Raw genomic sequence first — 10,709 nt, forward strand, 5'->3', positions numbered from 1 at the left:
AAAAGAGTCTTTGAAGAGCAATAGTTCGGTAAAGAGGGTCATTAAGAACAGACAGGAAGTAAAAGGGATGAAGTGGAGATTATCTGGGAAATAGGCGACTTCCTGTTTGATGAGGAATTTCCTGAAAGGGCAGGGCCCACGGGAGGGTGCCCTGCTGCAGGCCGGCGCGCGCCTGCTTCACGCGGGGGCTCCCTGGGGCCCTCCCACGTGCCCCAGCGCTCGTCCCATGCACGCTATGTGCCCAGCACCGTGCCACGCACGTTTTGTGTTGCCTCTGTGGCCCTCCCTTTCTGCAGCTCTGGGAGGGGGTGTTGTCGTCCGTTTTTTGGGTAAGGCATGGACTCTCAGAGGTGCCACTGGCCCCACGAGGTCCAGTGACAGTGGGGATCTTGAACTGGAAGAACCTAGACACCACGTGGTCTCTTCCATCCAGAACGTGAGCTTGCCCTTGCCCTCCCTGGTGAAACGGCGCCCGCGTCCCCGGGGTGAATGATCACCACTCAGGGAGTGACGCTTGTCCTCGGGGCCCGAGTGTGGTGCTGGCACCTTCCCCTCCTGTGCCTGCCGGTCGCTGAGAAGACACCGCCGTTGGGCGTGGCAGGCATGGCGTGGTCAGAGCCCGCGGCCGCTTCAGCGAGTGCTGGGAAGGAGGCTCGCTGAGTAGGACGGCCGTGCCCTCCTTGGAAGCTGCAAAAGGAAGCCACTGTCCCGTCCCCTGAGGCGCTGCTCCCACGTGGACCCTCAGCCCTCCAGGGTGCCGGTGTCTGAGCGGGGCACGGGTGCAGGCCTGTCTGGGCGGCACACCTGCCACCAGAGGCTCAGAGGCGCCGTTCTGTGGCCCGCTCCTTTGACGGACGTTAGAGCTGCGCAAAAGGCGGTCCTGTCCTCGTGGGCAGCGAGCTGGGGGGGGTGGGGCAGGGGAGGGCGCGTGCTGCCGGCGCAGGCGTGCTGCGGAGCAGGGACAGAGGACGCCGGCAGGGAGTGGCGGCGGAGCTGAGACCAGACACCGGGGCCAGTGCTGTGCTGTGATGTTGGCAGCAGGCACAGCACACGCGGGCGCCTGGAGGCCCTGGGCGGGACAACGGGACGGAGGGACGGATCCGTGACAGGACAGCCAGGGCCAGCTCTGGGAGGCGAAGACCGGGGGAGTGGGGGGCGGGGGCGGAGGGGCCGCAGCAGCGAGCGGGCCGGGCCCCAGAGTGACGGGGGCCCTGAGCACTCCCTTCCTGCTCACAGCCTCGGGAAAGGGCCCTTCCTCGGACTTGTTACCTGGAGTGCTGGTGCCACCCTGCTCCCGGAAAGTCCTTTTTTTTTTTTCCTTCTTCTTTGCACGAGGCGGGGCTGGGAGGTGGAGAGTGGGATGGAGGGCCCCGGAAGCTAGGTGTGTCTTGGACGTCGCTTTCTGGAGCCACTTACACGTCCCGGGAGCCCTTGGCGAGTCTGAGTCGGAGCCCGTCCAGCCCAGGACTGGACTCGGATTTGCGTTGATTCAGATGAAACGTTTGGCGGCGGGACTGGAGGAGGGTCGGAAGCAAGGCCTGAGCTGTTCTCCGGTGTGTCTGCACGTTGGGAGAGCAGCCGCCACCCCGCGCCTGGGGTGCGACCATGGTTTCAGGAGAAGATCAACACAGACATTCCCTTCTTCACTACTCCACGAGGCAACAGCCTGCCCGTCTTACAGACGGCCCCTGAGCTCCGAAAACACGCCACTTGCCCGCGGCTGCAGGGAGTTGGGGTTGGTGTGCCGAAAGAGCCCTTTCTGGCCCACTGTGCCCCCTGCAGGCGGGCACTGCCAGCCCCCGTGGTTCGGGCCGTGCTCCCAGGCACTGGCGCCAAGCAGCCCATGCCCCGGCCTGCCCTGTCCGCACCCCGACAGGGCCCAGGCTCCCCACTGTGGGAGGGGGAGAGTGGGCCTGCTATTCCGCAGAAGGGGTTTTCATCCCCGGGCTTTAAGGGGTGTGCTGAGAACCACAGAAGCGAACGTGAGTGTGCCCTGGAGGCCTGGCCCCCTTTCTGCACGCGCCCCTGCTCTGCGCCTTCTGCGGTGCTGCGCTCTCCACTGACTCCGGGGCCACGGGCACAGCGCACGCAGCAGGCGTGGCTCTCCAACAGGGAAGGCAGGAACAGTTGGCTGGCTGAAAACAGGCCATAATAACACCACCACCTGAGGTTCCGACCGAGAACCGGAGTCGTTCGTCCTTGGATCAGGGAGGGGGTCCCAGCAGAGGTGGCGTGGAAGCAGGCGCGGGCACAGCTGGGGTGGAGCAGGCAGGGCGAAGATGGGAGGCGGCAGAAGTGCAGGGTGTGTTTGGGGGACCCCTGGGAGCACGTGTGAGAGGAAGGGGCTTGGAGTGTGGGAAAGGCTGGGCTTTCGGGGGACGTTAGGTTTACCGTCTGCTGGTGAAGAGGTTTCGTGGCTGCCACGGGTTCCTTGAACTGAACTGAGAGGGTCATTTCAAAGACCCAAGAATGAGTACCGTGAGTAGTAACTTGGCATAAAATGTGCCTCCTGGTTGGCCAACCCCCACACTGCCCACACATTTGGGGGAAAGAAACGGCAGTGCACAATCCCCACGGAGAGGGACAGAGAGGGCTGAAGCAGGTGGTCAGGTGCCCACCTGCAGCGGACAGAGGACCGGACGCTGTCAGAGCCCCGTGACCCCTGGCGGAGCTGGCGGTGCCCTGAAAGGCCGGGTGGCAGCGCCGGGAAGCGGGCTCGGTCTCTGCTCACTGTGGCGGGGCCTGGGCCGCTGGCGGGAGGAGGGCCCAGCGAGAGGGGAGCACAGCTGGGGCCACCGGGACAAACGCCAGCCCTCGCCCGCGCTCCCCTCTGCACCCAGGAACAGGCCGGTACGGCCCTGAGGGCGGGCATGCCGGGGCAAAGTGTGGGATCGCCGGCCCCCTGAAATGGGAGGAGCGGGATGGACGCAGGACTTCGGGTCGCAGGCCTCCTGGGTGCCCTGCGTTGCCACCCACCAGCGCGTGACCTTGGCCCATTTCTTGCCTTCTCTCGGCCTCAGACCTCGGCAGCTTTATGTAGAAAATGGGCCAGTGAAGCAGCAGGTCTCCTCTGTTACCTGGTACAGTCAGGCCTCAAGATTAGAAGAGTCTGCATTTGCAAATGGGCCTGCTCGCTAGAGTTTATCTGTAACCCCACCCAAACCGAGACGCGGCACTTCCACGGTCATTCGAGCTCTCACGGCCAGCGTTGCCTCTCCTCCCTGTCAAAGCATTAATTCCAGAAGTTAAACCCATGTCTCTACAAACACCAAGTGAACGTGTGTCTGAGCTTAGATAACCCATCAATGAGCACTCCAGAAGGATAGGGAAGACCTCAAAAAGCATCCATGGAATGTACTGGCATGTGACAATGACCGCTGGACCGTCTGGCTGGGCCCCAGCCTGCTCGACGGCCTGCCCGGGAAGGAAGCCACATCCTTCAGGGCCATTGCTGGTACGGGACCAGAAGCCACTATGAACACGTAACTTGACTGCGTCTGGATTTGTCAACTGGCAAAGAGTAAGTTCAAACTCAGGTACCTTCTCTCCCAGAATGAAATGATCCTGCATGAGCCTGTTCTGGAACTTCGGCAAAGGAAAAAGAAAACCCTAAGTGCATCACTAACACTCCATTAGGCGCTCGGTGGCCAGAGCGCCCGTCGGCGGCTACAGCGTCCCGGCTTGACTCAGCGGTCCGCGCGGCGCTGGCAGGCCGCCCGGTGCACAGATGGCCACAGGCTCTCCCGCGGCCGGACCTGGCCAGGAATGCAGACACTCCGCCTTCCAGGACAGGTTGCTCAGGAACAGACTGGGGGAGTTTACACCTTCATCAAGGAAGACATCACAGGCCCTGGCGGGTGCGGCTCGGGGGACGATGGGCTGGCCCACGAACTGAAAGGTCGCCGGTTCAATTCCCGGTCAGGGCACAGGCCTGGGTTGTGGGCCAGGTCCCCAGTTGGGGGTGTGTGAAAGGCAACCACACACTGATGTTTCTCTTCATCTCTTTCTTCCTCCTTTCCCCTCTCTCTAAAAATAAATAAATAAAACTAAAAAAAGAAAACTATAGCAACATTAAAAAAAAAGACATCCTAGGAATGTCAAGGAACCTTCTGGAAAGTCTCCCTGGATTTCCTAGGACAGACGGTCTTTCCTGCATGTAGTCTTCCCAGGACTGGGCGAGCCCAATGAAGCGCTCTGTCAATTTAAGGCCATGCCTCCCCCTCCTCCTCCCTGTAAAAATGGTTCACGATCGATCAGTGTCTACATCTAAAACCTCTTTATTCACTTAAGACAACTTTCAAACCGTAATTTCTTTAGGCTAAATAATCCGAACTGTTATCATCTTCTTAATTCTATCCTAGCTGTGCTTCGCTGAGCCCTCTTGGGTCTCTCCTGAGGCCAGAAAGAGCCTCGGGGGCCCCCAAGGATGAGGACATCGGGAACCGGGGGCTGCTGCTTTCTAAACAAGCGCCCGGCCTGTGCCCACCCGCTGCGGCGCCCCGGCGCCCGGATGCCTCCTCCGGGTGTTCCTCACATTTCACTTGCTCAGTCTTCCTTTATCGTTGTTGGAAACATTTCTGTTTTGCTCTTCAGCACATGGTGACTGTTTTTAAAGATTATCAGTTAGAGTTCACACACAGAAGCAATAAAACGAGCCGCCATCACGCCTCTCCGAGATAACTGGCTCACATGTTAATACTTAGCTTTTTGGCGTTTTTCCCTAATTTTCTTCAAGAATAAATCAGACTGGACTACACGGCTCTTAAGCTACTTTAAAATAAAAACTTTGATTATTTTTAGAGGCGGGGAGGGCGAAAGAGAGGGAGAGAAACATTCATGTGCGGTTGCCTCTCCCGTGCCCCCAACTGGGGACCAGCCCCGCAACCCAGGCCTGTGCCCTGATGGGGAATCGAACCGGCGACCCTTTGGTTTGCGGGCCGGCCCTCAACCCGCTGAGCCACGCCAGCCAGGGCGTTAAGCTACTTTTTTCATCCAGGGATGGCTGGGGACCCCCCGGCTCCTCCCGCTCAGAGCCTGTTAGGCCACAGCTTCAGACTGTCACTGTCACTAGAGCCCCGTTAATACAAAAAGTCGATCCTCGTTTCCGAACCAGCCCCAGCAGTCACGCAGATTGGTTTGGGGGGAAGGCAGACGGGGTCTTCGGGAAAGAGAGTCTTTGCAGATGCGATTAATTAAGGATCTCAAGGCAAAATCGTCCCAGGCTTATGGTGGGCTCTAAATCAAAACTGGGTCTCCTCAGGGGAGGGGAGGAGACACAGACACACCCACAGCGGGGAAGGCCATGTGGGGGCAGAGCCCCAGGCAAAGGAAATGCCAGGAGCCCCCAGAAGCTGGAGGAGGCAGGCAGGACCTCCCACTGGAGCCTTCGGGGGAGCGCCGCCCTGCAGACCCCTTGATTTTGGACTCCTGGCCTCCAGAGGCGAGGGCACATTGCTATCGTAAGTCACCAGGTCTGTGGTCCTCTGTCACGGCAGTTTGGACCCTGGTGGGGCCGGGGCAGGAGACGAGAGCCGGTTGGAGTCCAGATACGTTCTGAGGTGAGGAAACAGGATGTGCAGAGGGAACTGATAGGGAGTGTGGGTGAAAGCGAGGAGCCCGGGGCCACCTCGGGGGCTCTGGCTGGGCCCGCGGCGGGCGGGCAAGGCTGAGCGAAGAGCGGGTTTCAGCGGGGAGCTCAGCTGGATGTGTGAGGCCTGAGGGGGAGACACGGTGCGGGCCGTGGGCACAGCCACACGGAGCCCCAGAGGAGAAGCCAGTGCTGGGGGCCACAGCTGGGGCTGCATGTGCACATGCGTGTAGATGCACAGGGGCACAGATGTTGACAGCCACAGAGCCGATGAGCTCACCCAGGGCCCCTAGCACGAGAGGCAGGGCACTGAGGAGGGACTGGCGAAGGCAGCCACGGGGAGACCCACGTCAGGACGGGCAGAGCCCTCGAGGCCTGTGACACCCAGGGACGCAAACCCCCGAGTCAAAGACCCTCGCGAGTTAACCTGTGAAGTCGCCGCGAAGGCTGGTTAAGGGAATAGCGACCCACCACTCCTGGCAGAAGCACTGGCCAGGGCCCTGCGAGCCGGGCCCCGGTGTCCAGGTCAGCCGGCCCTACGCAGCCATGCTCCGCGTGCGTTCACGTTTAAAGACACCTCCCTGAGTATGCGCTGTTGAGCGAGGCCTACAAGCACTTCCCACTCCAGCCTGAACAAGCTCATCTAACCCCCCCATTTTCTCCAGAAGGCCCCCGCCGCCGTTGCGCTCAGGGACAAAGGACAGCACTTCAGCACCGCACTTGGGGACATTTTAAACGGTGAAATCACCAACACGAAGCATGTGGATGCAGAAAACAGGACGCTACAGAGACCATGAAAAAGACCCTTGCTCACAGCATGAGAGCAGAAGCCAGATGCACAGCGTGGCCTCCCTCGACCTCGGCTGGGGGTGGGTTGGCGCAGAGACTCAAAGTTTTGCCTTGAGCAGGTGGCATCAGGCCCCTGGTTGCTGTCCGGCTGCTGAGCGCCACCGTGCCACCGTGCGAGGGGGCGGAGCCTCTCCGTGGCATCTCCCGACCGAAACAGGACGGCGCACGTGTGCACACGCCTGCCCAGGGCGGGCCTTTTGGCTCCGAGGGCCGCCCGCCGCAGCCGCCCTTCCAGTCTCCGCTGGGCTGGCCATGTGCTTTGACCGCGGTTCGGTGCTGCACAGGGAGAGGCGCAGGCTCTCCCGCTCCCCAGACGGAGGAGTGAAGACTACGGTGGCGGCTTTGTTGTTTTGCGTGGTGGCACGTCGGAGCTCTATCCCACCACCTTGCGTTTCGAATTGTGTGGGGAAAGCAATGCCTAAAAGAATACTGTCGTGGTTTTTTCCCTTCTGTTGTTGATTGTGGGGGAAAAAATACCAAGCATCCTGTTTGTCATTCTGTCCCACGGCGGTTTTCCTTGCCTGTGAGCAGGAGAATGACACTGGACGCTCAGAAGAGCTGTCTGCGTGAACCTTCCCAATGCGGCAGGGGTGGGCAGGAGGTTCCAAGTCGGGCCGCCCCCCTCCCCGCCCCCGAAGCCCTTCTCTTCCACGACTGTGACTCGGTGAGACTGCAGTGCGTGGTGGTCTGGGTTCCGAGTGCTGTCCGTGCTGCTCCTCCATCTTGACGTCAAACCCGCTGAAATCACTCCTGACTCCAGGTGCTGGGCCAGAGCCCCTCATGGCTCGAGCCGCTTGCCGAGGGCCCGCGGCGCTCCACGGGGCAGGGGGCGGGGGCAGGGCCCGGCCCGGCCCGCAGTCTCCATTCTGAAGTCTGCGTCCACTTGCTGCCGTTTTCTCCCTGTGCTTTCTGCCCCGCGGGGCTCAGCAGAGGCTGCGATGACAGGCTGCTGCCAGCCTGCCTTCCGGCGTCACAGGGAGGGCAGCCCCACAAGGTGGGGCCAGGACTCTGACCAAGCCCTGTTGCACCTGGTCCAATTTGTACACATGAACGGGGAGCAGATCTTGATCGACTTGGGCTGCTGTCCAGGAAAGGGGTGGAGCTAGGCCATTTTTCTGTCCTTCAGCTGCTCATCGGTTGCTTTAAGAGGGATCCTCCCGGCGTGGAGCAGCCAGAGCCCTCGACACCATCGGTGCGAATGTAAAATGGGGCAGCGGCTTGGGAAACGGGCGGGCAGCCTTCGACCCAGCGGTCCCGCTCCTAGGGAGAACCCAGCAGAGCTGGCAAGCGGACGTCCACACAGAAACCTGTACGCGTATGTTCGCGGCTGCATGGTTCAAATAGCCTCGAAGCGTAAACAACCCAAATGTCCGTCACTTGAAGAATGGAGGAGTAACGAGAGGACACCTCCGAACAGTGGAGAATTGTTTGGCAGGAAAGAGGGACGCAGGGCTGCCATGCTGTGACAAGGTAAACCCCCACGACACCGTGCTCCCTCAAGGACACCGGTCGCCGAAGGCGCAGCTTGTCGTATTCCACGCATACGAAATTCCAGAACGTGCATTCATGGGGGGCTGGGGGGCAGTGAGGGGAACAGTTGATGAGTCTGGGGTTTCTTTCGGGGGATGAACCTGCTCTCAACTTCACCATGGTGATGGCTGCCCACGCCGGTGAATGCGCTAAAAGCCGCCGGCCTGTGCCGGGCAGACGGGTGTGTTGTGCGGTGCGTGAACTGACTCAGTGAGGCGGCCTGTAGACGACAGAGGCGTAGGAGCCACCTCGGCTTGTGGTCCGGACTTCTAAATTCAGCTTTGTCACGGGGAACAGAGCGTGTGGGGATGGAGGCCCGTTGGGACCTCTGCCTGCGGTGGGGACCGCCGGGAAGAGCACGGGCCCACCCCGCAGCCTCGCTGCACGTCCAGGTGGGCTGGTGGGGGCCACACATGTGTGGCTGCGTGACCAGAGCCTTACAGGCGCCCGGAGGTGCCACTCTCGCCGGGCGGGCGTTCCTGGGGATCACACGCTGAGCCCCAGGCACCGGGCCGCCGCCATAAAGCTGCAAGTGCCGTCAGGGATTCTAGCGAGAGAGCAAAACCATAGGCAAGAATAATAAATCGCAGGGGCAACCTTTCAATTCAAATCAACCGACTTATATCTAGACACCTACTACTGCTACTACTCAACTGTTTGTTATTGCTCCTGTTCTACATACCTCATTTGATCCTCACGATAACCTTCAAGAGGAGCTGCCGGTCCCGTTGCCGGGTGAGGAAGCCGGGCTGGCAGAAGCGTGAAGCCCCTGCCGGGCCACCGTCTCCCAGGCCCGGCCTCTCCACCCCCCGCAGGCCACCCACCCGCAGCTCCTGCACCGTGCGCCGCCTTCCACGTAGTGGCCCCGCGGCAGCATGTTCAGGAGCCTGCCAGCTCCCGCGGGACGGACGACCTCAGGCCAGCGGATCCGGGTGGCGGGGAGTGGCGGACGTTCCCCCCGCAGTGGGGTTGTGGGATTTTCAGCCCGTGTTTCCTGGGGCTAAGACGCAGGCCCAGACATGGGCAGTGGGCCGGTCCTTCCGGCCACCGTTCTGGCGGGCAATCGGGGAAAAGACACAAGGCCCCACGGGGCCACTTTGCACCTGCACCCCAGTAATGAATGCGGGGCAGCTCTGAAGTCAGGGGCAGGAGGACACTTTGTAATATATTCATTCATTCATTCATTTCCATGACTTGGGGGTAATTCTTTCCCCCTCCTTGGTGTGGCCTGGGCCTGAGGCAAGCTGCCTGGGTCCCAGGGGGCAGTTCTGCTAGTCCAGTGTCGGGAGACACGTCCCTGCCGGTCGCCCCCGGGCTCATGCTGGTGGCTCCCAGCAGCCGCCGGCCTCCCCTGGCCCAGCAGCCTGGCCCCTCGTCCGTGTGGGCCCCCCTCCCAGGCCATGGGTTGGACTCCGCGAGCCTGTTCTGCTTCTGATGCTTCAGCTACCTCTTACCACTCTGGGCCACCCCTTTTCCCCTGGCCACTCTCCAGTTTGGAGCTCAGCTGCATAACAGACTTCTGCTGTATTTTACTGGATGTTTCTGTGTATTTGGAGCGGGACATCCGTCCTCACCGTTTCTGCCTTCTGCACTGACAGAACGTCGGTATGTTGCCCCTTCTCTTTGTGGCCTAACTTGTGGACTGAGCGTATGTGCCCCCGACTCCACAAACCCATGGGCTGGAGTCTTAACTCCCAGAGCGATCCGTTGCGCCAGGCAGTGGGCCTTGGAGAGGCGGTCAGTCCTGAGATGGAGCCCTGGTGAGTGGGACCCACGTCCCCAGAAGAGACGTGGGAGCTTGTGTCTTCTCTCTGTGCCAGCAGAGGATGCGCTCGATGGCCGTTGGCACCTACACCAGGAAGGGGCCTCGCCGGCAGCCCGACTACCCAGTTACTGTGGCCTTGGACTTCAGCCTCCGGATCTGCGAGAAATAAATGCTTGTTGTGGAAGCCATTGGTTGGTATTCTGTTCCAGCAGCCTGAACTAAGACAGAACCGGAGTTGATTTTTGTGAAACCCTTTATGAGTGTTGAAGAGAATTTGTTTTCTTTTTCTGGGGGGTGCGGGGGTTGCAGTGAGGTAGGAACCTTTATTTGGTGTAAAACAGCTCTGATGTGACATAGCATGGCTGGGAGGCAGCCCTGGGGCCAGGCCCTCGCCAGCCAGCTAGACCGCTCCGCTCCGCTGCCCCACGCGCTGGCGTTTCAGCTCGGCTGGGAGAGGGGAAGTGGCTAATATAGACAGGCCGCCCTGCCCCTGGTTCCTGATTGGTCCGTCCTCATTTACTCCAAGTCCTCACAGTTTGATTGGCCCAAGAAGCCCTGTCCTGATTGGTCAGAATAGAGCTGCCTTGACTGGTTGGTGAAGATGTCGATGGGGGATATAGCTGTGCAGCTCCAATTGGAGGGGGAAGGCCTCAGTCCTGCTGGTTGAAACAGGACTCCAGGCACCGCTCTCTCAGGGCGGCTCCCGTGGCAGGAGCCGAGGCCGGCAGCTCAGGGCCGAGGGCTCAGGGCCGAGGGTTCAGGGCGGCCTCCTCCGCGGAGTGCAGCTTGCCTGAGAGGCTCTTGTGTCAGAGAGGCTGCTAGGCTCTGCTTTTGTGGTGTTTATTATTTCTTTAAAATTTGAGCCCAGTTAGCCACCAGAAGCCCTTTTTATTAGGTATCTTCTTTTCCAGGGTTCATAAAACTACAAAAGAGAGAAACCGTGAAACTGAGGGTCCTTATCACTTTGATGGAACTTAG

This window comes from Pteronotus mesoamericanus, unplaced genomic scaffold (assembly GCF_021234165.1).
Source record: "Pteronotus mesoamericanus isolate MK-2021 breed Mesoamerican mustached bat unplaced genomic scaffold, CSHL_Meso_final contig_116, whole genome shotgun sequence".
In the NCBI taxonomy this organism is placed as follows: domain Eukaryota; kingdom Metazoa; phylum Chordata; class Mammalia; order Chiroptera; family Mormoopidae; genus Pteronotus; species Pteronotus mesoamericanus.